This window comes from Zootoca vivipara, chromosome Z2 (genome assembly GCF_965207765.1).
Source record: "Zootoca vivipara chromosome Z2, rZooViv2.hap1.1, whole genome shotgun sequence".
NCBI classification, from domain to species: Eukaryota; Metazoa; Chordata; class Lepidosauria; order Squamata; family Lacertidae; genus Zootoca; species Zootoca vivipara.
In genome coordinates this window covers 31,147,162-31,173,839 of record NC_142585.1, presented here as the reverse complement: position 1 = coordinate 31,173,839, position 26,678 = coordinate 31,147,162, and positions in this window count along the sequence as shown.

Here is a 26,678-nt window from a genome sequence, read left to right as displayed (position 1 = left end):
GGTGGCCTTTGCTTATCTTGGATATTTGGTAGCGGACTTGGAACTTTTGATGAGAAAAGTGATCCTCCATTCAAAAGGGCAGTCCAAACAAAGGCCGCAGTGTCTTCCTCTGTGAGCAAATCTCCCCCTGGAAGTGGGTTGTCCAGCTTGAGGGTCAAGGGGAAATGAATCTCAGGCGGGGTGAAAAGGGGGGTGGGAATGAGCCTTGATTCACAAATATCACTGGTATCCTCCCCTAAAACCAATAGAGGGATAATTAGCCCTTAATAAGTTGGGGAAACAGACCATCTGCCCTGCTGAGGGCCCTACAAGCAGGAGAGGTGTAGCTGTAAAGGGTGAGCTCCCCACCCCCCCACCCCAAAAACAGAGATTGGATTGCCATCTGTCAGATATTCTTTAACTGCAATTCCTACATTGCGGGAGGTTGGGCTAGATGTCCTTTGGGATCGCTTCCAGCTCAATAATTCTATGATTCATTAGAGCTTTTCAGCAGATGTTGGATGGCCATCTGTCAGGAATCTTTTAGCTGTGCCCTGCATTGCAGGGGGCTGGACTAGATGACCCCCTAGGGCCAGGGGTCCCGTCCACCCCTAGGCTTCTAGGCTTCTATGACAGCAGTTGCGAGGAAATGAAAGAAAGCGTCAGACGCCTCTGCCGCCACCTGAGAGCCAAGATCCTTTGTAAACAAGGCGCTGCACCAGATCCTGCTTGTTAAACACCGAACGGAAGTAAACAAGCCAGCTCTTTGTGTTGCTCCCAGGCTTGGCTCATCCCTGGCTGGCTCCGTTTCATGCACAAGCTCTCCAAGCCCACGTGGCATCCAGCCGTGGCAGCTGGGAGCCATGTGTCAGAGCGCGACTCCGCTCCAAAGAGCAAACCCTGCTCGGGTGATGGGGAAGCTGGCAACCTTCCAGGCATATGCTAGCTGATTCTGCACCGGGCATATGCAAGCAAATGGGATGGAGCGACTCCCCTATGAAGAACGGTTGCAGTGTTTGGGACTTTTCCGCTTAGGGAAAAGGCGAGTAAGAGGCGACATGTGTAGAAGCGTATAAAATTATTGCTGCAGAGTTTTGTTCGCCACCCCTAATATCTGCCGAGCAGTAGCAATATTCCAAGGGGGTTCCAGAGCCCACCGAGGGTTGTGTTTCCATTGGGAAATCAAGGCTCAGCAGAGACTAGTATCTTTAAGAAATATGGTTTGTTATTGTTGTAACTTGCATGCATATTTACACCTGGGTCTACTTGGGAGAGAGTTCAGAGTGCTGCATCTCTAGAGGGGCTTGTTCCCCACAACAGTGGGGTCCAAAGAATCCAGCATGCCATCTCCATGCCTCATTCCCAGCCTGCCATTATGGTTCTGGCCTTCATAGCAGCTCCTGAAGTTCCGCCCACTTCCTTGCTTCTTCCCAACAACCCTTGCTCCAAGTAACTGCTCCCCATCTGACAGCTCGCTCCCCTTATCCAGACTTCTGTTTTTCAAACGGACACATTTTTTCCTGTGTGACATCATGCCTCCTGAAACCTCCCCCTTCTAACTCTGCTCAGAGCTCAGACAGAGGGTCAATGACTGGCCATTGTCCAGTAATTACACCTGGATGGCCCTTCTCCCCAGGTGATTTCCTGGTTTAACCTGTGGTTTAAGTTCTATTACCTTAGATCCGTAACATTATGCATGCCATGGAGAAGAAAAGGCTTTCTTCCTCCCTCCTAACACTAGAACTTACGGACACCCAGTGTAGGTGAACAAGGGAAGATTCGGGATCAATAAAAGAAAGTTAAACTATGGAACTCATGCCCACAGGAGGCAGTGATGTCCACCAACTCAGATGGCTTTAAAAGAGGGTTGCTTCTGAATACCAGTTGCTGGAAGCCACACAAGGGGAGAGTGCTCTTAAGGTCTTGCTTGTGGGTTTCCCATAAGCGGCATCTGGTTGGCCACTGTGAGAACAGGATGCTGGACTCCATGGGCCACTAGCCTGATCCAGCAAGCAGGCTCTCTCCTTATGATCTTATGTTCACTCAAGTGCTTGAGATCAGTGCTATTTTAAGACCTTTGGTTTTTTTTAAAAAAAATCAGTATTTTAATTATTGCTAAAATGCTTTCCCAGCTACATATTTTTAATGAAAGGAATAATAATAGAAAATTAACATGTTGTTAATTTTTATATAACAGTGCTATTACACAATTGTACCATTACACGATAATGGTAATTAATATATTTTAAATATATCTTGGGTCATTGCCATTTTTGCAATGTAGTTAATTGCAATGATTAGGAAAGTTTCTTTTTTAAAAATAGGATAGCATTATGATGTTACAGCAGTGAACCATATATATATATATATATATATATATATATATATATATATGACTCAAAACTGGTTTAACAATACATAAAGAATCAGTTAAAAGCCCCTGCCCCGCCATGGGATTGTAAAATGGTACTTGAAATGCCATTGATACTGCTAGAAGGTTTCCCTCTGGAGCAGGTGTAGCGGACCCACCTATTTTCACCACCAATTAATATTGTGGCAGATCCACTCAGCCAGCTGCCCCCAATTAAATATAGTGCACCCACCTCACAGTACAATTACACAAAATTCTACAATTTACCACAGATTATCTAGTCTGGCATTGCTGTCCGTTACAGCAGGGTGGCCCATTGCTTGGCCTCAAGGCCTTTGTCAGTGGTCCTTGGCAACACTCCCCCCCCCCAATCCGCAGCCCTCACACTGCCTTCCCAAAGGCTGATAATCAAGGTTTCTGGGCTTGGGGAAGGAGGTGTGAGGGCTCTGGCAGGGTCCTAGAGTCCTTCTGTCTACTTCCTAAAACCTAGTTAGCAATTTCCCAGCTTTTGGGAGGAGGGTTTGGGGACCCTGCCAGAGCCTCACACCTTCTTCCCAAAGCCCATCACCTCACTTCGCCAGCTTTGGGAAAGCAGAGCGAGGGCAGAGGGGGGGCATCAAATTTGGCCTTGCTCCCCACCCTGCAGTGTGCATCCCATGGATTCTGTGTCAAAGTACTCTTGCGGTCCAGTTGGTTTGAAGAGTTGGACCACCCTACATGGGAGTAGCCAGGATTTATGTTGGAGGGAAGCAGGCTTTATGTTGTGTGTGTGTGTGTGGGGGAGAACCTCAGCTAGGTAAGTATTTTTATTGATTTACTTAATTTGTGTGGGCAGCTGCCTCTCTTGACTATGCCCATGTCACCCTACTTTGGGGCATCTGGCTGGCCATTGTGAGAACATGCTGTTAGGCTCAATAGGCCATTGGCCTGATAATTTTAATGCATTTACTGCTCGCAATGCTTTATATTGCAAAGGTTTGGACTAGATCACCCTCAGGATCCTTCCAACTCTAAAAATTTAGGGATTCTATTCTATGATCCGGCAGGCTCCATCTTATGTTCTTAAACCACAGTGCTAAAAAGGTAAAGGGACCCCTGACCATTAGGTCCAGTCGTGACCGACTCTGGGGTTGCGCGCTCATCTCGCATTATTGGCCAAGGGAGCCGGCGTATAGCTTCCAGGTCATGTGGCCAGCATGACAAAGCCGCTTCTGGCAAACCAGAGCAGCACATGGAAACGCCGTTTACCTTCCCGCTGTAGCGGTTCCTATTTATCTACTTGCACTTTGAGGTGCTTTCGAACTGCTAGGTTGGCAGGAGCTGGGACCAAGCAACGGGAGCTCACCCCGTCACAGGGAATCGAACCGCCGACCTTCTGATCAGCAAGCCCTAGGCTCAGTGGTTTAACCACAGCGCCACCTGAAACCACAGTGCTATGTCCCTTTAATTGTCAGCTGCCTCCAAAACTCCACACAGAATTTATTGTTGCTTTTGAAGGCTGCCAATAGCATTGGGCAAAGATGCCACAGAGCTCTTTCACTTGAAAATTAGTGATGCGGCAAATAGGGCAAGCAGAGAGAGATACACACTTGAACACAGCAAGTTTTGGCTTGCACCAGCTTGGGCGAGCCAGCTGCCCTGCCCAATTGCTCTGTGATCAACGTATGCATTTGCAGGGCTTGAGCAAGGAGCTGTGAGTAATGGAGCATGGCAGAGGTGAAATGCTGCCTTGCAGAAAGGTTAGAAGCAGAGCAGCCTTGGGGGACCCAAAAATGGCCTGTGGAACAGGGTTTTCTGCTGTGCTCAAGTCAGCACCCACAAGGGAACCCCATAGGAGGTCCAAAACAAGTGGCACAACTGCTGCATCCTGAGATTTATTTCCATATTTTGGAAAGTGGTTTGTCTGCCTTCCCATCTGTCTGTTCACTGTCAGATTGGCTGCCTCTTGAGATATTGTTGCCAAATTCTAAGAGCTCCCGAGCTGGGGACAGAAAAATTTGTTGCTGTTTACATACCTTCCAACGTTTCTCTGAGGGAAATAGGGACCTATTCCATAACGATATTTTTACTATTTATACCCCACACATCTTACTGGGTTGCCCCAGCCACTCTGGGCACCTTCCAACATATATAAAAACATAATGAAATATTAAACTTTAAAAAACCTTCCCTATGCAGGATTGCCTTCAGATGGCTTGGGGGGTTACATAACTCCATACCCTCCAACATTTATCCAGTGAAAATAGGGACGTCCCTGGAAAATAGGGCACTTGGAAGGTCTGTGTTTAGGTGCAATTCTGAATTAAGAGAGCTTAAGAAGAGCCATGCTGGATCAGGCCAAACATCCTGTTCCCACAGTGGCCAACCAGATGCCCATTATAGGAAACTGTCAAGTAGTATTTGAGCACAAGAACACTTCCCTCTCCTCTGGTCTCCAGCAACTCACATTCCAAAGCATTGCTGTATCCAACTGTGCAGGGCAAAGCATAACCACCGTGGTTAAAGGTAAAGGAACCCCTGACCATTAGGTCCAGTCGTGACTGACTCTGGGGTTGTGGCGCTCATCTCGTGTTATTGGCCGAGGGAGCCAGCATACAGCTTCCAGGTCATGTGGCCAGCATGACAAAGCTGCTTCTGGCAAACCAGAGCAGCACAGGAAATGCCGTTTACCTTCCCGCTGTAGCAGTACCTATTTATCTACTTGCACTTTGACGTGCTTTCGAACTGCTAGGTTGGCACCGTGGTTAGTAGTCATCAATAGCCCTCTCCTCCTCCGTGAATTTGTCCAGTCCTCTTTTATAGCCGTCCAAGTTGGTGGCTATCACAGCCTCCTGCGGCAGCAAGTTCTGCAGTTTAACCATGCACTTTCATCTTTCCCAAACCTTCCAACATTCGGCTTCTGATGTGTGCAAGAATTGTAGAATTGAAGATAGCCCCACAGGTCACTTTGTCCAACCAATTAGAATCACAACTAATCATGGGCATAGCCAAGGGGGGAGCGGGGTGGGGTGGGGTGGCATTTGCCCCCATTAGGTAAAGTAAAACAATAGAAAAAACTAACTGATCAATCACATTGGTTCTGCCCCCCCAACCAAGTCCTGCCCTCACCTAACAAAAATCCTGGCTACGCCTCTGCAACTAATCACATATAACTTTAAAAACCCCACAGTAAACTATCCTAGGATAAGGTAACTAACAATGAAGATCGGTTTGGGCTACAACTTTTTCCAGTAGTGAAACCTTGTGAAGTAAGGCAGCACTTTACGCAGATTATGGCTGGAATCTGGTGACCAGAGCCCATCACTCTAGTCTTAGAATAAGGGGATAATGGAGTTGTAGAGTTGAAAGGGACCCCAAGGATAATGTAGTTCAACCCTCTGTAATGCAGGAATCACTGCTAAAAAATTCCTGACAATGAAGAGGTGGACTCTCCTTTGTTAGAGGCTTTTGAGCTCTTCAGCTGTGGTTCCTGTGTTGCAAGGAGTTGGGCAAGGTGACCATAGGGAGCCAACTCTACAATTCTATGAAATACAAAGGGAGAAAACTTCTGTTGTGGTGGGCGGGTGCTTGGAAAAGCAGTGGGGGAAAGCCCCACCACCAAAACCAGAGTCAAGAGCAGGCATCCCCAAACTTCAGCCCTCCAGGTGTTTTGGACTACAATTCCCATCTTCCCCGACCACTGGTCCTGTTAGCTAGGCCAAAACATCTGGAGGGCTGAAGTTTGGGGATGCCTGGTCAAGAGTTTTCCCTGGTCATTTAAGAACTCCTCCTGAAGACTCAGCTCCACCCTCTGGCCTTATCTTACTGCAAGAAGATAAAGATTACAGCAGAAAGCCAAAAGCTGCTGTCCAAAAGCTCCTTAAGAGATCCCAGCAGATGCAACAAAAATAGATTGAAATTTAATTTATAATTTGGCTCCAGAAACATACTCATATTGTAGAGTTGGAAAAGGGCAACCAAAATGATCTAGGGGATGCAGTGTTTGGGACCTTTTAGTTCAGAGAAAAGGTGAGTAAGAGACAACATGATAGAAGTTTATAAAATGATTCATGGCATGGAGAAAGCAAATGGAGAATTTTTTCCTTCCTTTCTCATAATATTAGAACTTGGAGACATCCAACAAAGTTGAATGTTGGATGATTCAGGGCAGATAAAAGAAAGTCCTTCTTAGTTCAACCGTGGAACTTTCTCCAACAGGAGGCTGTGATGACCACCAACTTGGATGGCTTTAAAAGAGGATTGCACAAATCGGTTGGACTAGATGAACCTTGAGGCCCCTTCCAACTCTATAGTTCTATGAAATTCATGGAGGAGAAGGTTGTTGAGAGAAGGTTGTTGATGGCTGCTAGCCACAGTGGCCATGTTCTGCCTCCATGGTTGGAGGTAGCAATACTTGCTGAATAGCAGTTGCTGGAAACCACAGGAGCTATTGTGCTAGAATTCTGCTGGCTAGTTTCCCATTGGGGCATCTGGTTGGTCACTGGCCATTGTACTGATCCAGATGGCTCTTTTGTTTTTAAAGAAGTCCTCTCTAAACCATCAGGTAATTGAAAACGACTGTCTCGTCACAAATACCACATTTGAAAGGTGGAGGGTAAGGTGCTTGATTAGGGTAGTGACAAGTCCAGCTACAGATCTGCTTGGAGGAAATGGAGTTTCTTTAACTATTTTAGTCTGGGTTCAAGGCAGGTTTGAGGCTATTAGGAGATCATTGGTGATTGCACACTTTAAGAGTGCTTGTCTCCAAGTACTGGTTACAGGTAGGTAGCTGTGTTGGTCTGGGTCGAAGTAAAATAAAAAAAATTCCTTCAGTAGCACCTTAAAGACCAACTAAGTTTTTATTTTGGTATGAGCTTTCATGTGCATGCACACTTCTAACTGAAGAAGTGTGCATGCACACGAAAGCTCATACCAAAATAAAAACTTAGTTGGTCTTTAAGGTGCTACTGAAGGAATTTTTTTATTTTGTCTCCAAGTAGATATCAAGGTATTTTATGTCCCTCATAGCTAGCTGCTTCCTTGAAGTCCTAGAATTGTAGGATTGGAAGGAACTCCAAAGTGTCATCTAGACCAAATATATGTAATGTAGGAACTGTGGCTAAACCATGGGTAGGCAAACTAAGGCCTGGGGGCCCTATCATCTTCTAAATCCGGCCCATGGACGGTCCGGGAATCAGTGCGTTTTTACATGAGTAGAATGTGTCCTTTTATTTAAAATGCATCTCTGGGTTATTTGTGGGGCATAGGAATTCGTTCATTTCCCCCCTTCAAAATATAGTCTGGCCCCCCCAAAAGGTCTGAGGGACAGTTGACCGGCCCCCTGCTGAAAAAGTTTGCTGACCCCTGGGCTAAACAATCCCTGACAGATGGTCATCCAAGTTTGGTATAAAAACCTCCAATGAATAATAGAATCACAGACTTGGAAGCGGCCGAAAGTGTAATCTAGGAGAAACCTCTGGCAAGGCAGGAATTGCATATCATATCTGTCATTTGTTTCTGGAAATGTCTTTTGATTATCACATGATTAATCTATTTATAATTCGTTCAGTACCAAAATAGTCTCATAAGAGATTCACAAGTGGCACAAACTACTGAAATATAAATATCCATCACTTAAACTACACAACAACAACAACAACAGGTCCTTCTTTTTCTTCTTCTTTTTTTTTTTTGAGGAAGAGTTTGAATTTGATATCCCGCTTTATCACTACCGGAAGGAGTCTAAAGCAGCTAACATTCTCCTTTCCCTTCCTCCCCCACAACAAACACTCTGTGAGGTGGGTGGGGCTGAGAGACTTCAGAGAAGTGTGACTAGCCCAAGGTCACCCAGCAGCTGCATGTGGAGGGGCGGGTAAGCGAACCCGGTTCCCCAGATTATGAGTCTACCGCTCTTAACCACTACACCACACTGGCTCTCACAACAATAAATCCTTCTGACTTTGTGTATAGAACAATCTCACCGTTGTGATGATTTATTGAAATAATCTCCTAAACTCTTTTTCTAGTTGTATATCCATTAGTCCCAGTTCTGATTTCAGTTGAACGCTAACCTTCAAAATAATTTGTATCAATGTATGTATTTGTATCCATTTTTTTTAGCTTCTTACACATCCACCAAGCATGATAAAATGCCCCTTCATGTACTTGACACTTCCAACAAACATTTGGAACATTTTTGTGCATTCTAACATTCTAAATTACTTATCAGGAGTTAGATACCAAAGGTACATCATTTTGTAAAAATTCTCTTTTAAATAATAACTTAGTGTGTATTTTAACCCCTTTGTCCACATGTGTTCCCACTGTTTCATCTGTGTATTACTAACATTTTTTTGCCCATTTAATCATGCATTAATTAACCTGTCCCTCTTCCATTTCTATTTTCAACAACAGTTTATACATTTTTGATTTAACATGTTCATCATTATTACACAATTGTATCACAAAATCCATCTTACTTTGTTCCATACCCCAAGTCTTTTTATCCAACTTTAATCTCTCTGCTAATTGTAAATGAAAAAAACCACTGTTAATTGTTCCCTTGTTTTAATTTTGCAATACCCTTTCTTCCACTCTAATAACTCTTGATAAGTTAACCATTTCTCTTTACCCATCAACTCTTTTCTACAGAAAGCTTCTGGCAGTGAAAACTATAATGGTGTCTTGGTGCATCACCTAAGTTTATATCTATTCCAGATTATTAATTTAACACATTTAATAAAGTGGTTCTTAACATCTACATTTACATAATTTACATTAACTTTATCATAAGGACATGGGTGGCGCTGTGGGTTAAATAGGGCTTGCCGATCAGAAGGTCGGCGGTTTGAATCCCCGTGACGGGGTGAGCTCCCTTTGCTCGGTCCCAGCTCCTGCCAACCTGGCAGTTCGAAAGCATGTCAAACTGCAAGTAGAAACATAGGTACTGCTCCGGTGGGAAGGTAAACAGTGTTTCTGTGCACTGCTCTGGTTTGCCAGAAGCGGCTTAGTCATGCTGGCCACATGACCCAGAAGCTGTCTGCGGACAAAAGCCGGCTCCCTCAGCCTATAGAGCGAGATGAGCGCTGCAACCCCAGAGTCGTCCGCGACTGGACCTAACGGTCAGGGGTCCCTTTACCTTTTTATCATACCACAAATATCTATGCCATTCAAACCTTAAGCCTTATCCTTCAAATTCCAAAAATCTTTTAATTCTCACTGTCACCACTCCTTCAGTAAGCAATTAATACATTTAATTTATTTAATTTATATCCCAGCCTTTTCTCCAAGGAGCTCATGGTGGTTTACAGGGCTCCCCACCTCCTCATTTAATCTCTAATAAAAAAAACCTGTGACATAGGCTAGGCAGAGAAGCAGTGACTTAATGGCTGAGTGGGAATTTGAACCCTGGTCCTTCTCAGACAGATGCTGTAACCACTACACCACACCGGCTCTCAGGCAGGAGGGTGTTGGACTTTTTGAGGTGTCTTTTTGCACACAGGGTGGGGATGGGGACAGATTATGTAATTCTATTCCGCCTCCCATTTCTGTTTTATCTCTTTTTGTGGAGCCAGTACTAGCCTTACATGGCTGCATTCCAAATATGGGGCTTGGAATTATAGAACCAGAGAATTGGAGTGTTGGAAAAGGACCCCAAGGGTCATCTAATCCAACCTTCTGCAATGAGAAATCACAACTAAACAATCCATGAAAGATGGCAATACAGTACAGCCTTTGTATCTCCTACTAGAGATTGCACTGCACAGAAGACCCTGACAATTGCGAGGCATCCTCTCTGCTGGCATTTTTTGCCAAACACAATTGTGGCTCAGAGTGCACATGATACCACAAGTGGCACTGGGTTTTCCTACTCCCTGCTGAGCTTGGCTAGCCATCTGTCAGGGATTCTTTAGCTGTGATTCCTGCAATGCAGCGGACTGGAATAGATGGCCCCTGGAGGTCCCTTCTGACACAACAATTCTATGATTTAGTCCTTTGGGCAACCATCTCCATGCCCACTGGAGGAGACACAATGGGAAAAGCTTTTACTGGCTGCAGAGACATCCGGCATGCCCTGGGCTTTGCTTTCTTGGAGGTTTTTAAAGGAGAAGTCAGATGGCCATCTGTCATACCGTGTTTCCCCCTTTTTAAAACGTAGTCAGAAAGTAAGCCATGGCAGCATTTTTTAGCATTAGTGAGATCTAAGACACCCCCCGAAAATAAGACATACCTCCATGCGAGACCGCCGAGCGCCCCAGCCAGCCAGAGGGGCCTGGAACTGGCTGCTGTTGCTGCAGAGAACGCATGGAGTGCCCTGCAGCGCCTGGCCTCTTCTTTTCTTTTCTTTTTTTTGGGCTGCCCGAGGCCTGCCGCCCCGCCACCGGAACCGGCGGTTGCAGAGCGGAGCGCTCCGAAGCAGCGAGCGCTCAGAGCGCCCTGCAGCGCCTGGCTTCTTCTTTTGCGGGGGGGGGAGCTGCCCGAGGCCTGCCGCCCCGCCGCCGTAACCGGCGGCTGCAGAGCAGAGTGCCTGGCCTCTTCTTTTTTTGGGGGGGAGGAGCTGCCCGAGGCCTGCCGCCCCGCCGCTATAACCGGCGGCTGCAGAGCGGAGCACTCCGAAGCGCCGAGCGCTCGGAGCGCCCTGCAGCGCCTGGCCCCTTCTTTTGGGGGGAGAGCTGCCCGAGGCCTGCCCCCCGCCGCCGGAAGCGGCGGCTGCAGAGCGGAGCGCTCCGAAGCGCCGAGCGCTCGGAGCGCCCTGCAGCGCCTGGCCTCTTCTTTTGGGGGGAGAGCTGCCCGAGGCCTGCCCCCCGCCGCCGGAACCGGCGGTCTGCAGCGCCGAGCGCCCGGAGCGCCCAGCAGTGCTGGGCGGAGCGCCGAGCCAGCAGCCTGCCGCCTCGGTGCCGCGCAGAGCGCCCAGCAGCACCCCGAACCAGTGGCCTGGCCCCTCCGAGGAGGCCTTAAGGTACCGTACAAGACATCCCCTGAAAATAAGACACCGTGTTCTTTTTTGAGTAAAAAAAGTTATAAGACGGTGTCTTAGAAAAGGGGAAACACGGTAGATGCTTTAGTTGTAATTCCTGCATTGCAGTGGGTTGCACTAGATGATCTTTGGGATCCCTTGCAATGCTACAATTCTATGATTCCATTATCAAGGAATGTGGAGGTTTTAAGCAGCGGTTGGATGACCATCTGTTAGGGATTCGTTTGCTGTAATTCCTGTTTTGCAGGCGGTTGGACTAGATGAACCCTGGGATACCTTCTATTTCTACGATGCTATGATTCTATCCTGGGGGCTGGGAGGGAAGCTTCTCCCTTCAGCAGCTCCCACAAAGGCTCACACTCTCTTCTGAACGCTTGTTCCAAGGTCCATTGGCTCGAGTGGGACAAAGAGGCCATTGTGTGCAGCCTCGCAGGATCCAGGCTGGCTCTTCAATCACTGCCTGTAAACATAACCCCCTGGCATTGTGTGAGATTTCATTCAGACCGCTCCGACTTGCAAAAAGGCTTGGATTAGGGGCGCTGGGAGAGGCCCAGGCGGTCTCCTGACACATGGAAGTCCTTATGAACTGTGCCAAACGGACGCGCTGAGCAAGTTTAAATTTGTCCAATCCTCTTTTAAAGCCATCCAAGTTGGTGGCCATCCCTGCCTCCTGCCAGAATTCCTGGCATCTGTTGGGTAGCTGGTCCACACAAGCAAATTCCGCTCTGAAACTCGCAAGGTTCAGCAACATGCAACTGATGAGATGAGCGGGCAAGATTTTCATCTCTCAGCCTTGGAGGCAGCATAGCTAAAAATATATGCCTGACCTTTTTTCTTTGTGTGTGGTTGAAATCACTCACAGAAACCAGAGAAAAGGTGAGCAGCTGCCAGGGGAGATTGGAAGATCAGAATTGCCTCCCAGAGCAGAAGAGGAAGGTGGCTGCATCTGCCCAGAGCCAGCTTGGTTGAAAGCCATCCTCTTCACTCCTGTCTGCCAAGAAGACATTTGCTACTGGAGGGCTAGCAGGACCCACCGCCTGCATTTCCTAGTAAAGGAGGTGGCCTTTAGTTGAGATTGCTGCATTGTAGCAGGTTGGACTAGATGACGCCTGGGGTCCCTTCCAACTCTACAATTATCTCTCCCTTCATCACAGAGCCCAAGCTCTTAACTTGGATCATAAATCTTCTGTGATCTGCCTGGTGATTCACCAGTTCAGACCCAGGCTGCAGGCCTTAGAATGGTGGAGGGGAAGCATACCTTGAGCATCATGTAGCCCAACCCCATGCAATGCATGAATCACAGCTCAGTAATCCCTGATGGGTGGTCATCCAATCTCTGCTTAAAAGCCTCCTATGAAGGAGAATCTGCCACCTTCAAAGGGGCTGTTCCACTGCTGAAGAACTCTTGCCTTTAGGAAGCTATTCCTAATGCTTAGTCAGAATCTCTTTTCTCTCTCATTCAGATCCATTGGTTTGCATATTCCCCTCTGGCTCCACCTTCCCTGGGACAGCCCTTCAAATATTTGAGGGTGGCTATCTTGTTTTCTCTCATTCTCCTCTTCTCCAGGCTAAACATACCCAACTCCCTCAACTGTTCCTCATCCAGCTTGGTCATCCTCCTCTACACATTTCAGCTGGTCAATATCATTCCTAAATTGTGGCACCTAGAGCTGGACAGAGTCTTCTTCTTCTTCTTTGGCGATCACTCATAGCCGTGTAAGATTGTCTTCCATAAACACGGTTTTAACAATGAGTCTTTAAGTGCCTGTAGAGGCCAATTCTGGATCCACACATCCTTCCACAGTGGCCTACCAAGGCAGAATAGAGCCATACAATGACTCCCCTCGATTGGACACATTGGTTCTCAGTTTCTAAAACTTTGGTGGGTTATCATTGAGTCAGACTGGTACAGAGAGCGGCTCCATCCAGGTTCCTTCTCCACTGTTCCTCTATACTGTAGTCTGCGTCTGCTTTGAAGGTCTTTTTTCCTCTTGTGGCTTACCGCAGCCTACTCCAAAACCCCAGGGTCTCCATGGAAATGTGAACATATGTGTTCAGGGGTAATTGAGGATTAATCCCAACACTTCACACCTCCTTAATGAGGTGTGAACGACCCCTCAAAAACCCACCTTGTTGGATTCCAGGAGGAGGTGGATTCCGCAGCTCAGCATGCTCCAGTCTGAGCTTGAAGGTGCAGCTAGAAAGTATCCCCCAATCCGGTGCCCTCCAGATGTATTAGCCTACAACTCCCATCAGCCCCTGGTCACCAGAGGCCACAAGACCTCTGTTTAAAAACCTCCACCGAATAGTAGAATTGTAGAGTTGGAAAGCATCACAAGAGTCATCTAACCCAATCCCCTGCAATGAAGGAACCAAAATTAATGTGCTTGAAAAAATTTGCCTGCAGATTCCTCTTCAGAGCATGGACAGCTTCAACAGACTTTTTGCATGCTTTGATTTTGCTGTTTCAGATTTTCAAAAGCTGGCAGGTATGTGACTGGCAAATCCACTCCTGATGCGCAGGTGGTCTCTCTGGGTCATCCAGGAGCAGGAGCGGGTCAGGAAGGAAGGTGAAAGAAAGCTCCCTTTCCTGGTCTTTGTCATGTGCCTGCTGCATGAGTTTTGCATGCCACCCTTCACTCAGCTCCTTTCCAGAAGCCAGTCTTCTTCTTCTTCTTCTTCTTCTTCTTCTTCTTCTTCTTCTTCTTCTTCTTCTTCTTCTTCTTCTTCTTCTTCTTCTTCTTCTTCTTCTTCTTCTTCTTCTTCTTCTTCATTTTAATCACTTTAAGTTTGTCTACTACCTTTTTACATCACTAAGCACAATGCAGCTTATGAGCTGAAGAATCAACAAAAGATGCAATGAAGATAAGGCTGGGATAGCTCAGTCCATAGACCAGGGGTCAGCAAACTTTTCAGCAGGGGGCCGGTCCACTGTCCCTCAGACCTTTTGGGGGGCCCGAACTCTCTCTCTCTCTCTCTCTCTCTCTCTCTCTCTCTCTCTCTCTCTCTCTCTCTCTCTCTCTCTCTCTCTCTCTCTCTCTCTATATATATATATATATATTTGGGGGGGGAATGAATGAATTCCTATGCCCTACAAATAAACCAGAGAAGCATTTTAAATAAAAGGACACATTCTACTCATGTAAAGACACGCTGATTCCTGGACCGTCCGCAGGCCAGATTTAGAAGGCAATTGGGTGAGTTTGCCTACCCATGCCATAGATTCTGAACATGAGACCCTTAATTGCAGGGTCGTGGGTTTGAGCTCCATGTTAAGCAAGAGTCAATAATCAATAAAAAGAACAGCTGGTCACAATATATAAAATACCACAATGCATTAACAAAAACATGCAAAAGGATCACATAACTCACCTTTTAAAAAAAATTAAAAAAATGAATAAATAAAATTTCCCCTGCGCTTCTCTTTGCCTTACTTCGCTGTGATGAAACAGATCAGAAAGATTGGGCCAAGGTCAGTGACTCTCACTGGCAGCTTTGTTGGTGGGGAAAGCCCCCCCCCAGGGGTGGTTGACAGGTTTGCATTTTGGCACTTGGGAAGGGGGCCTCACAACCTCCACCTGGTGGAGGAATGGATGGAGAAAAGGATTCAGGTAGAGAGTTGGAAGATGAAGAAAAGATGACCTACCCTGTGGCTGCCTGCCTCTAAAGCAATTGCACACCCACACACCCACACACTCACACACATACAAAGTTTTGCCTTTAGGTGTCTTCAATTTTTGTGCCTTTCAAAAGCATCTAAAAACCTAAGGTTGACATGTCATGAGCATCCCAGAGATGATAAAGGGCCTGAATAAACAAAGCTTTGTGAGGAATGGTTGAGGGACTTGGGGATGTTTAGCTTGGAGAAGAGGAGACTGAGAGGTGACATGAGAGCCATCTTCAAATATGTGAAGGGCTGTCACAGGAAACATGGAGTGAGATTGTTTTCTGCTGCTCCAAAAGGGAGGATGTGAACCAATGGATTAAAGTTAAATGAAAGGAGTTTCCAACTAAAAATTAGAAAGAACTTCCTGACAGCATGAGCTGTTTGACAGTGGAACTTATGGGAGGAAATATATAAACCACCTGTGTGGGGTGATTCATAAAAGACTTGACTGGATCCCTAGATTCAAAATGCGGGTTAAGCATAGTCTCCAGCCAAAGAGAGCCCACATCAGAGTTTTAAAGTCACAAAAGCAAGCAGCAGTGTAGTGTGGGAAAATAGGCTGTTAAACCTTTTAAATATCCCATCCTCAGTCACTACCAGAGCTTCCCTATTTCTACCACACACCTTAGTAAGTTTAAAAATTCTTTACTTGCAAAGTTTCAAAAGTCAGGTTCATGCATTTATCCATGCAGCAGCAAGTAAATACAGGCAGAAATCTTGAGACACCAAAGATAGTAAATTAGCTCTACACAAGCAGTCTTAGCTTGTAGGGAGCAAGCTCAGGCATGGTCAGTTTGCTTGGTGAAAGGAGAATGAACTTCCAGGTGAGTTGTGTAACCTAGCATGTGAGTGTGAGTCTGGGAGCACAATTCTATGATCTTAACCCCTTCATGATCTTAACCCCTTATGAATACACAGTGGAAGTGAGGAACAGGTTTAAGGATTTAGATTTGGTGGACAGAGTGCCTGAAGAACTATGGATGGAGGCTCGTAACATTATACAGGAGGCAGCAACGAAAACCATCCCAAGGAAAAGGAAATGCAAGAAAGCAAAATGGCTGTCCAACGAGGCCTTACAAATAGCGGAGGAGAGGAGGCAAGCAAAATGCAAGGGAGATAGGGAAAGATACAGGAAACTGAATGCAGATTTCCAAAAAACAGCAAGGAGAGACAAGAGGGTCTTCTTAAATGAGCAATGCAAAGAAATAGAGGAAAACAATAGAATGGGGAAAACCAGAGATCTGTTCAAGAAAATTGGAGATATGAAAGGAACATTTCGTACAAAGATTACCATAATCAAGGACAAAAGTGGTAAGGACCTAACAGAAGCAGAAGACATCAAGAAGAGGTGGCAAGAATACACAGAGAAATTATACCAGAAAGACATGGAGGTTTCGTACACCCCAGGAAGTGTGGTTGCTGACCTTGAGCCAGACATCTTGGAGAGTGAAGTCAAATGGGCCTTAGAAAGCACTGCTAATAACAAGGCCAGTGGAAGTGATGATATTCCAGCTGAACTATTTAAAATTTTAAAAGATGATGCTGTTAAGGTGCTACACCCAATATGCCAGCAAGTTTGGAAAACTCAGCAATGGCCAGAGGATTGGAGAAGATCAGTCTACATCCCAATTCCAAAGAAGGGCAGTGCCAAAGAATGCTCCAACTACCGCACAATTGCGCTCATTTCACATGCTAGCAAGGTTATGCTTAAAATTCTACAAGGCAGGCTTAGGCAGTATGTGGACCGAGAACTCCCAGAAGTGCAAGCTGGATTTCGAAAGGGCAGAGGAACCAGAGACCAAATAGCAAACATGCACTGGATTATGGAGAAAGCTAGAGAGTTCCAGAAAAACGTCTACTTCTGCTTCATTGACTATGCAAAAGCCTTTGACTGTGTCGACCACAGCAAACTATGGCAAGTTCTTAAAGAAATGGGAGTGCCTGATCACCTCATCTGTCTCCTGAGAAATCTCTATGTGGGACAAGAAGCTACAGTTAGAACTGGATACGGAACAACTGAGTGGTTCAAAATTGGGAAAGGAGTACAACAAAGTTGTATATTGTCTCCCTGCTTATTTAACTTATATGCAGAATTCATCATGCGAAAGGCTGGACTAGATGAATCCCAAGCCGGAATTAAGATTTCCGGAAGAAATATCAACAACCTCAGATATGCAGATGACACAACCTTGATGGCAGAAAGCGAGGAGGAATTAAAGAACCTTTTAATGAGGGTGAAAGAGGAGAGCGCAAAATATGGTCTGAAGCTCAACATCAAAAAAAACCAAGATCATGGCCACTGGTCCCATTACCTCCTGGCAAATAGAAGGGGAAGAAATGGAGGCAGTGAGAGATTTTACCTCCTTGGGCTCCTTGATCACTGCAGATGGTGACAGCAGTCACAAAATTAAAAGACGCCTGCTTCTTGGGAGAAAAGCAATGACAAACCTAGACAGCATCTTAAAAAGCAGAGACATCACCTTGCCGACAAAGGTCCGTATAGTTAAAGCTATGGTTTTCCCAGTAGTGATGTATGGAAGTGAGAGCTGGACCATAAAGAAGGCTGATCGCCGAAGAATTGATGCTTTTGAATTATGGTGCTGGAGGAGACTGTTGAGAGTCCCATGGACTGCAAGAAGATCAAACCTATCCATTCTTAAGGAAATCAGCCCTGAGTGCTCCCTGGAAGGACAGATCGTGAAGCTGAGGCTCCAGTACTTTGGCCACCTCATGAGAAGAGAAGAATCATTGGAAAAGACCCTGATGTTGGGAAAGATTGAGGGCACTAGGAGAAGGGGACGTCAGAGGACAAGATGGTTGGACAGTGTTCTCGAAGCTACGAACATGAGTTTGACCAAACTGCGGGAGGCAGTGCAAGACAGGAGTGCCTGGCATGCTATGGTCCATGGGGTCACGAAGAGTCGGACACGACTAAACGACTAAACAACAACAACAACAACAACAACCCCTTCATGCACTAACTAGTCCTATGCTTGCTAGTTATATTTGACTGCAATATCCCACAGAACAAACTTCCTCAGAAGGTGGTGGACTCTCCTTCCTTGGAGGTTTTTAAGCAGAGTTCAGATGGCCATCTCCCGGGGATTCTTTAGCTCCAATTCCTACATTGCAGGGGGTTGGACTGGATGACCCTTGGGGTCCCCTCCAGCTCTGCAATTATATGACTCTGCAATTATATGACTATCACCAGAATAAGGTTGAGATAATTTGAAGGGTTTGTCAGGCCTTTTCTGAGCCTTCTCTCCATCCCACTCCCACCCTCCCCATTTCCTAAAAGCAGAAACTGAAGAGGTACTTAAGGCTGGGCTGTGTATATTGAAAAGCTCAAATCCCTTTAGAATTTAATCTCTCAGTGATGGATTTAAAACTGTTGCAGGCAGCTGGGTTCTTATTTTATCCAGGGAGGTTGTGGTGAGTCTTTGAAGCAGGCTTTGATTGAAAACAGTGTCTCGGGTTCCAGAGTTCCCTCCTCGCTGCAAACGTCCAGTGTTGCTTCTGTTTGACAGATATTTACTGACAGCTCCAGGGAGGGAAGACCCTCTTGAGTTGGTTTTTTTGGGGGGGAGGATTTGGCTCAGTGACATCAGCGTGTGAGTAGAACATCCCCTGGGGGGCAAATTCCAGCCCAGCAATGAGCTCATCGGATGGAAATAGATCAGCTCTGTTCACAACATGCTGCTCACTGCAAGAATCACACAACACCCATGTAGGGGGTTGGAGGGGGAGAGAAATGTGCCAAAATTCCACAGAGCCAATTCCAACATTTATTCAGAGCCAGCATTGCCAGGGCAGGAACATAACAGATCCTGAGATTTCAGGGCCAAAACTGGAGACCTGGAGGTGGCCCCAGGTGCTGTCACAGGACAGGACAGACCCTGGAGATGGAGGTTAATTGGGAGAGAGGACCAGATATTGGCAAGTTGATCAAGTTGAACTTGTGCAGAGGAGGGAGACCAGGATGCTAAAGGGTCACCTAGTTACCTAGGTTTTTTTTTGCTGTGATCGCTGCATTGCAGGGTTTGGTCTACATGACCTTCAGCATCCCTTCTAACCCTATAGTTCTATGACTGTAGAGCAATATAAGCCTTGGAAGTCTGCCTTGCATGGTGTATCCTCATACCTTATATGGAATTTGATAGAAATGGGACAGGTTGCCCTCCAGCAAACTCTGCTGGGTTTTTCCACCAAGAAATTCCCCTTCTTGGTTTGGACACTCCTCTTTTGCTGGATCAGAGTGATGATGGTATGCTGAGGCTTTGGCCTACAGGCGAAATTTCTTTCACAGTGCTTTAACTATGCCAGGGTGTGGCCCAGGTTGGAAGCCTTGGCGGGGTGAGGTGGGGGCACCTCCTGAATGTCTGTTTCTCTGTGATGTGTCTGTTATATAGTGTCTTTTCTGTGCTCCTTTTGGAAGATGTCAGCCACTAAGCAATGGTAGAGTTGGAAGGGTTCTCCAAGAGTCATCTGATCCAACCCCTGAAATTGCAGCTCAAGAATCCCTGACAGGCAGCCAACCAACCTTCAACTGAAAACCATCTAGTTAAACTATTTGTGAGTGTCTTCTTCTGCTGAAGGTTTGGTATTCCATGAGGCCTGTGCAGGCAATTAAGAAGACACCCTTCCACAATGGTCTGCATATGTTTGTTTTTAATCCTATTTCTTTTAACTTGTTTTTAATTTTTTTGATTTTATTGTATGGTTTTGTGACTTTATATTTCTCTGCCTCACTGTGATATATATTGTCATGATACAGTGGTATGCAAATAATTCTATAAAGCAGGGGTCCCCAAACTTCCGCCGCTGAGGGCCGGTGCCACCAGTGCCAATTGTGCTGTGGGCCGGAGCACGTGGGAGCGCGTGGGGTCGCACGCCCATATGTGCGCACACACCGGAACACCGGAAATAGCTTGTGCACCTGTGCATGGGCCTCCTCTGGCCCAGAAGTGCTCTGGAAATGACGCACAAGCTATTTCCAACGCTCTGGTGGCCCGGAAGTGGGCAGCTGTGCCGTGCCACGCAGTTAAGAGCGGGCGGCGGCAGCGGGCAACAGGGGTTGCTGGGGGCCACATAAAAGAGCCTTGCAGGCTGCACCTGGCCCCCGGGCCTTAGTTTGGGGAAGCCTGCTATAAAGGAACAGATAGATAAATAAGCAGGAAGCATCCCAGACGTCCTAAGCCAAGAGTTGGGGCCCTGGCGCGACAATGACTGCTGGCTCCTGTTTAGTTCTCTTTGAACCAGTGGTGAACCTGTATTACTCCTGCCTGACAAAATGATGTTATGGAAAAGGAGAAGGGGGAAATGTTTCTTAACAATGACCAGCTGCAACAGCTATATAGAATCTCCAGGGTAAGACACACTGTACCCTTGGACACCAGCTGGGTTTCTTGGGGAGAGGGAAGCCCATGGAGCCTTAAGCATGCCTGGTGCAGACAACACAGAGATGCGTCTGACTGAAGCTTCATGGAGGAGAGGGCTACTGAGGGCTACTAGCCATAATGACAATGCTCGTCTCCATGATCAGAGGCAGAAATGCTTTTGAATACCAGTTGTTAGGGTTCACAGGAGAGCAGAGTGCTCTTGTTTCAGATCCTGCTTACGGTCTCCCACTGGGGCATTTTTTTTTTGCCCCCTGTGAGAACAGGAGGCTGGACTAGATGGGCCTTTGGTCTGATGCAACAGGCTTGGGTGAGGCTCTCGTGTTCACATATTATGTTCTTAAGTCCACTCAAAGTTCTGCTGTGCTGGAAATCATTCCAGGAAGGATGAGATGGGCTTGAAAGCTCAAGGCAGTGAACCCCAAAGTGTTGTCTCCTCACCTGTGTCACTTCACTTTCCAAAGCTGCAGAGTTCTGAATTATTAAGTTGAAGGTTCCACAACAAATCCTGCCCCGCATATTATTTCTAAATCACTTGCAATTTCCTGCTCTAATAATTCCTGCGCTGTGCATCTTATTGGGGTCACTGTTTCTCTGTCTCTCTCTTGACCTGATGCAACTGTGTTGGGGTGAATCCAGCTTTGGTTCCCAATGGGTATGGAATAATAGAATTGTTGAGTTGGAAGGGACCCTTGAGGGTCATCTAGTTGAACCCCCTGCAATGCAGGGATCATTCCTGAATTTAAGAAGCAGAGGTTTAATATGTAGGGATGAAGGAGAGTCCACCACCTTCCAAGGGAATCTGTTCCACTTTTGAACAGCTCTTATCCATCCCTGTCCTGCCCATAGATGTTAGGGGCCACCAGAAGCAACACCCAAAACAAGCTCTTAGCATCATCCTAAGGACCCAGGTGGCACTGTGGTTAAACCACTGAGCCTAGGGCTTGCTGATCAGAAGGTCGGCGGTTCGAATCCCTGTGACGGGGTGAGCTCCCGTTGCTTGGTCCCAGCTCCTGCCAACCTAGCAGTTCAAAAGCACGTCAAAATGCAAGTAGATAAATAGGAACTGCTACAGCGGGAAGGTAAACGGCGTTTCCAAGTGCTGCTCTGGTTTGCCAGAAGCAGCTTTGTCATGCTGGCCACATGACCTGGAAGCTATACGCCGGCTCCCTTGGCCAATAATGCGAGATGAGCGCGCAACCCCAGAGTCGGTCACGACTGGACCTAATGGTCAGGGGTCCCTTTACCTTTTAAGTACTGATTATTTAATCACTTTACCAGGCAATTAGTGTGTTGAACAAGACCGAATCCCCTCCCCAAAATTCATTTCACTTAGGAAATCAATCTGATCCCTCCCAGAGGAGCTTGCCTGCCAAACTCAATTCCAAACAGCAATGTTCTTTAATGTTTCAAATGTAATGGGACAAAGACTTGCCAAAAGCGTTGAGTGAAGGCTTCTGGAGAACAGATTCCCTGAGCAACTGGCACTACATTGAATAATATAATCACAGAACTGTCAAGTTGGAAGGTATCCCAAGGGTCATCTAGTCCAATCCCCTGTAATGTAAGAATCATGCCTCTGAGGTTCCTCATAAGGCTTGGTTTCTGGACCCTTGACCTTCCAGGTTGTCCTCCTCTATGCAGGTTCCAGGTTGCCAATACCCTTCTTAAATTGTGGCACCCAGAACTGGACAGAGTATTCCAGGTGGCCTCTGACCAAGTCAGAATAGAGCCGGACTATGACTTCCCTTGATTTGAACACTAGACTTCCGTTGATGCAGCTAGGATAGCCTTACCTTTTTTTTTTCTTTGCTACTGCATCACACGGTTGACTCCTGTTAAGCTTGTGGTCCACAAAGACCCCTAGATCTTTTTCACAAGTACAACTGGCAAGCTAGGTATCCTCTGTCTTATTATTGTTCAGCTTATTATTCTTGCCTAAATGCAGAACTTTACATTGGTCCCAATTGAAATTCCTTTAGGCAGGAATAATCAGATGCAACAAATATAAAATGCAACAAAATATAAGATTGAGAGGACATACTGTATGATGGCTGTCTTCCGATATCTAAAGGGCTGTCAAATGGAAGATAGAGTACTTTGTGTATGAATTATCTCGTTTGTACTTAGCCTGCAGAAGACTGGGGGGGGGGGAATACCCACCTCAAAATATCTGAGGGGCTGATTTCTGCTGCACCAGAGGATTTTCTGAGCTGTGGACTAGCTCAGAAGGTAGTAGACTCCTTCACTGAAAGTTTTAAAGAAGGTTTTCAGGTGTATTGCTGGAGGAGTAAATGTGCAGTGCACAGTTAACCTGTGGAATTTACTCCCACCGGAGACGGTGGTGGGCATGGTGTTGGATGGCTTCAAAAGAAGATTAGACATATTCATGGAAAGGGTTGTCGATAACTACAGCTGGAGTGATTCTGAATATCAGTTGCCGGAAAACACAGGAGGGCTCATTTTCCTGCCGAGTACATCATCCTGTTCCTACAGTGGCTGATCAGATGGACATTATGTGGAACCTACAAACAGGATTCAAGCATAAGAGCAACTCTCAATTCCTGCAGTTTCCAGCAACTGGTATTCAGAAGCATTGCTGCCTCCTCACTGTGGAGGCAGAAATTATACATTATGGCTAACAACCATGAAAAGCAAATTGAAATCTAATGGGCTGGGCTGGGCTCAGCAAAAGAGGGGAGAAAACAGTATTTCCTTCTCCTCCCCACCCCCACAAATGCATGATCTACCTACCTACCTGCCTACCTACCTATCATCTATCTATCATCTATGTATCTCCCCTCACCAGTAAATGAAGGGCAGAAAGAAAACCACTGGATTATTAAGTCTAATTACACCCAGAATTTACTTGTTTCCCAGATGACTGCCAAGAGAAGACAATGCAGGAAGATGAAAGGATGGAAAGAATCTGTGTAGCCACAGGAATGCTGGGAATGCATTATCCTCACATTAGCTGTTTCTGCGGTGCTGATTCCATTAGGGGGAGTCTGCATTTTGAAACTCTCATTGTGCTTCATGGAGCTCCACAGCTACGGAGGTGGCCCAGCCATGCCCTGACAGAGGCCAGCTGACTCTCATAGAATCACAGAATTGTCAAATTGGAAGGGAGCCCCAAGAGTCATCTAGCCCAGCCCCCTGCAAAGCAGGAATCACAGCTAAAGAATCCTTTGCAGGTGGCCATCCAAGCTCTGCTTAGAAACCTCAAATGAATCATAGAATTTTTAAAACTGGGGGGAGGTAACCCCCTGCAATGCATAAGTCACAGCTAAAATGGGTGGCTAGAAAGACTTGGAGAAAGTGAGAGCTGGAGGAGAAGAGTGGGAAGCAGGGAAAATGAAGGATGGAGAGGGGCAAAAGTGAAGTGAAAGAATGGAAATGGAAGGATGAGATAGAAACAAACATGGAAGGCCCTGTGAGAATAGGCTGCTGGATGAGATTGGCCATTGGCCTGATCCATCAGAGCCCTCCTCCCAACAAAATGTTACAATCCACCCCAACCCCAACTCCATTTCTGACCAATCCTCTGTGTTCATTATTCATACCAGCCACTGATTGCTCAGAGCATTTAAAGGCAAATAAAACCAACAGGTTAGTGACCTTGGAGCGACTGGGTGGGGTGGGGGTGCATATAAATCTGTCCAATTTCTCTAATTGCCTTTTTATGGGTCTGTCTATAGGGCAGCCTCGCCCCTGTGAGATTTGGTGTTGCAGCTGGAGGGAGTTGAGAAGCTCCACCACCACCTCCTGTTTCTTCTTCCTCCTCCTCCTTTTCCAGTTTAATAGTGAATTAGATACTTTAATAGTGGATTGGACAAATGCATGGAGGAGAGAGTTCTCCATGATGAGAGAGAGGAAGGAAGGAAGGAAGGAAGGAAGGAAGGAATTTCAGAGCCTAGTTGGTTACTAGTTTGCTACTATATCTCTCATTTTTGAATGTTTGGTCATCTGCATCATCCAAGTCTTCAATCTGATGAAGATCTATAATAGACACCCACAGTAAGTTTCTCTTTCCTACAATATTTATCCACATACTCTTAATCTGCCTTCTATGGGACTCCTGTATTGCAGCAGTTGGACTAACTATCCCTTGGAGTGCCTCCCAACTTTACAATTCTTTGATTCTATGACTATGCCGTGGATCTCTTCACAAGTGCACACATCCTTTACATATAATCCTCCTTCTCCTCTCTTCCAGTTTGGCCTACAGGTTATACTCCTCAATTCTTACATTCCAGTCATGAGTCTCATCCCACCAAGTTTCAACAATGCCTTCTTAGTCATATTTGCCATGCTATATTAGCAGCAATTCATCTTGCTTATTTGTCACACTCTGTGCATTAGTATAGAGACAACTGAAACCACAAGTCATTCCCTCCAGCTGCTTCCTTCTTGTAGTTCTCTGCCCTTCAGCAGGGCAGAGCACCATCTCATTTTCCTATGCATCATTGAAGCTATTATCTCTAGTACTACATGTTCCCTTGTCTTCTGTAGTGTTGTCTCTCCCCCCCCCCTCAGGATTTAGTTTAAAGCTCTCCTGATCAGGTTTGTGAGACTCTTAGCAAATACATTCTTGCCATCCACTGTGAGATGCAACCCATCTCACGCCAGCAGTCCTTCCTCAAGGAAGCGGAGACCATGTTCCAAGAGGCCCAACCCTTCTTGGTGGCACCACATGCATAGCCAGTGGTTTACTTCCAATAATTTCCCCTCTCTTCTTGGACCATGGCCTTCAACAGGAAGGAGTGATTTAAAAAAACCACCTGTGCCCAAGACACTTCAGCCTCCCACCCAGAGTCCCACAGTCCCACGCTATATGTTGAAGGCTGTGTCTGGCAGTATCTTGTGTACTGACATGAATGAAAAGGAAGGAGTTTTGGTCAGTGAGCTTTATAAGACTTGCCAACCTTGCTGTCACATCATGAATCTTTCCACCTGGAAGACAGCACACCTCCTGGGACATCCTGTTACCTCTGCATCACTGCTGCCTCTGTCCCCCTCAGTGGGGAGTCATGTACCACCACCACATGTGTTTTCTTCTTCTGGGGAGTGGCAGAAATCATTCTGTACACTGCATCTTCCACATCCACCTCTGTGTGGTCTGAGGTCTGCAACTGTTGAACTTGCTGCTCTGGCCCAGAATTGGAAAATAGATTGCAAGCAGGGTAAGAGTTTGGGAAATCTAACTTGGGCATATTTCTTCCAGTCTCTGCATTCAGACTACTGGTAGTTATCCTTCATTTTGGCTAAATTAGTTTTCTAAGCCTTATTAAATAAACACACAGTTATGGGAAGAGGAGTAGACAGCCTCTTGTCCAGGCTGCCAGCCAAAGGTAAATGGATCTGAAAGCAATTTTAAAGAATCATAGAATTTTAGGGTGGGAAGAGACCCTCAAGGGTAATCTAGTCCTACCCCCTGCATGGGGAAGAGTCTGTTGCATTTGTTTTAGCCTGGCCAATCGGCCAAGTTGTCAGAAATATAAAATATGAATAGGGCTATTAACCAGGTGCCCTCCAGTCTATCAGGAAGTACTCATCAGTCCCTACTGGCATGGCCAGTACCTGGAAGGTACTAAAGTCAAAGAAGGCAGTGCATTGCAGGGGGATGGACTAGATGACCCTCGGGTTCCCTTCCAACCCTACAATTCTGAAATTCTATGATTCAGTGGAGGTTTTAAAACAGATGTTGGATGTCCATCTTCCAGGGATTCTTTCGTTATAATTCCTACCTTGCAAGGGATCAGACTAGATGATCCTTGGTGGTACTTCCAATTGTATAATTCCATTATTCTTTGATATGAGGTTTTTAAATAGAGGTTGGGCAGTCATATGACAGGGATTCTTTAGCTTCGATTCCTGCATTACAGAGGGGCCGGGCCCGATGACCCCAGGGGGTACCTTCCAACTGTAAGATTCTATAATTTAATGAAGCCCCTAATCCTGACTAGCTCTCTTAGTCTGGCTTCTATGATTTCTTCATTGTTGCCCAGATGTGTGCTTGCAAGCAGATCTCTGCATTCATCAGGGCTGCACACTTGAAAATAAAATAAAAGTTAATAAAGCTGAGATGCTCCAGAAAGAAAATTAGTACTAGGAGACTGGCTAAGAGACTGAACAACTGTGATTTCACCATTGCCAAACCTTCCCTTTTGCAGCTTCGAAAGAGACCTCAGCACTCCTGCCTCATAGAGTCCCACGCTTCCTAGGAATAATGGAAGAGACATTATTGGTGGGCATTTAATTGCAAATTGCTGTTTGGAAAAGGCTAACCTCTTGATGTTTAGCAGCTGG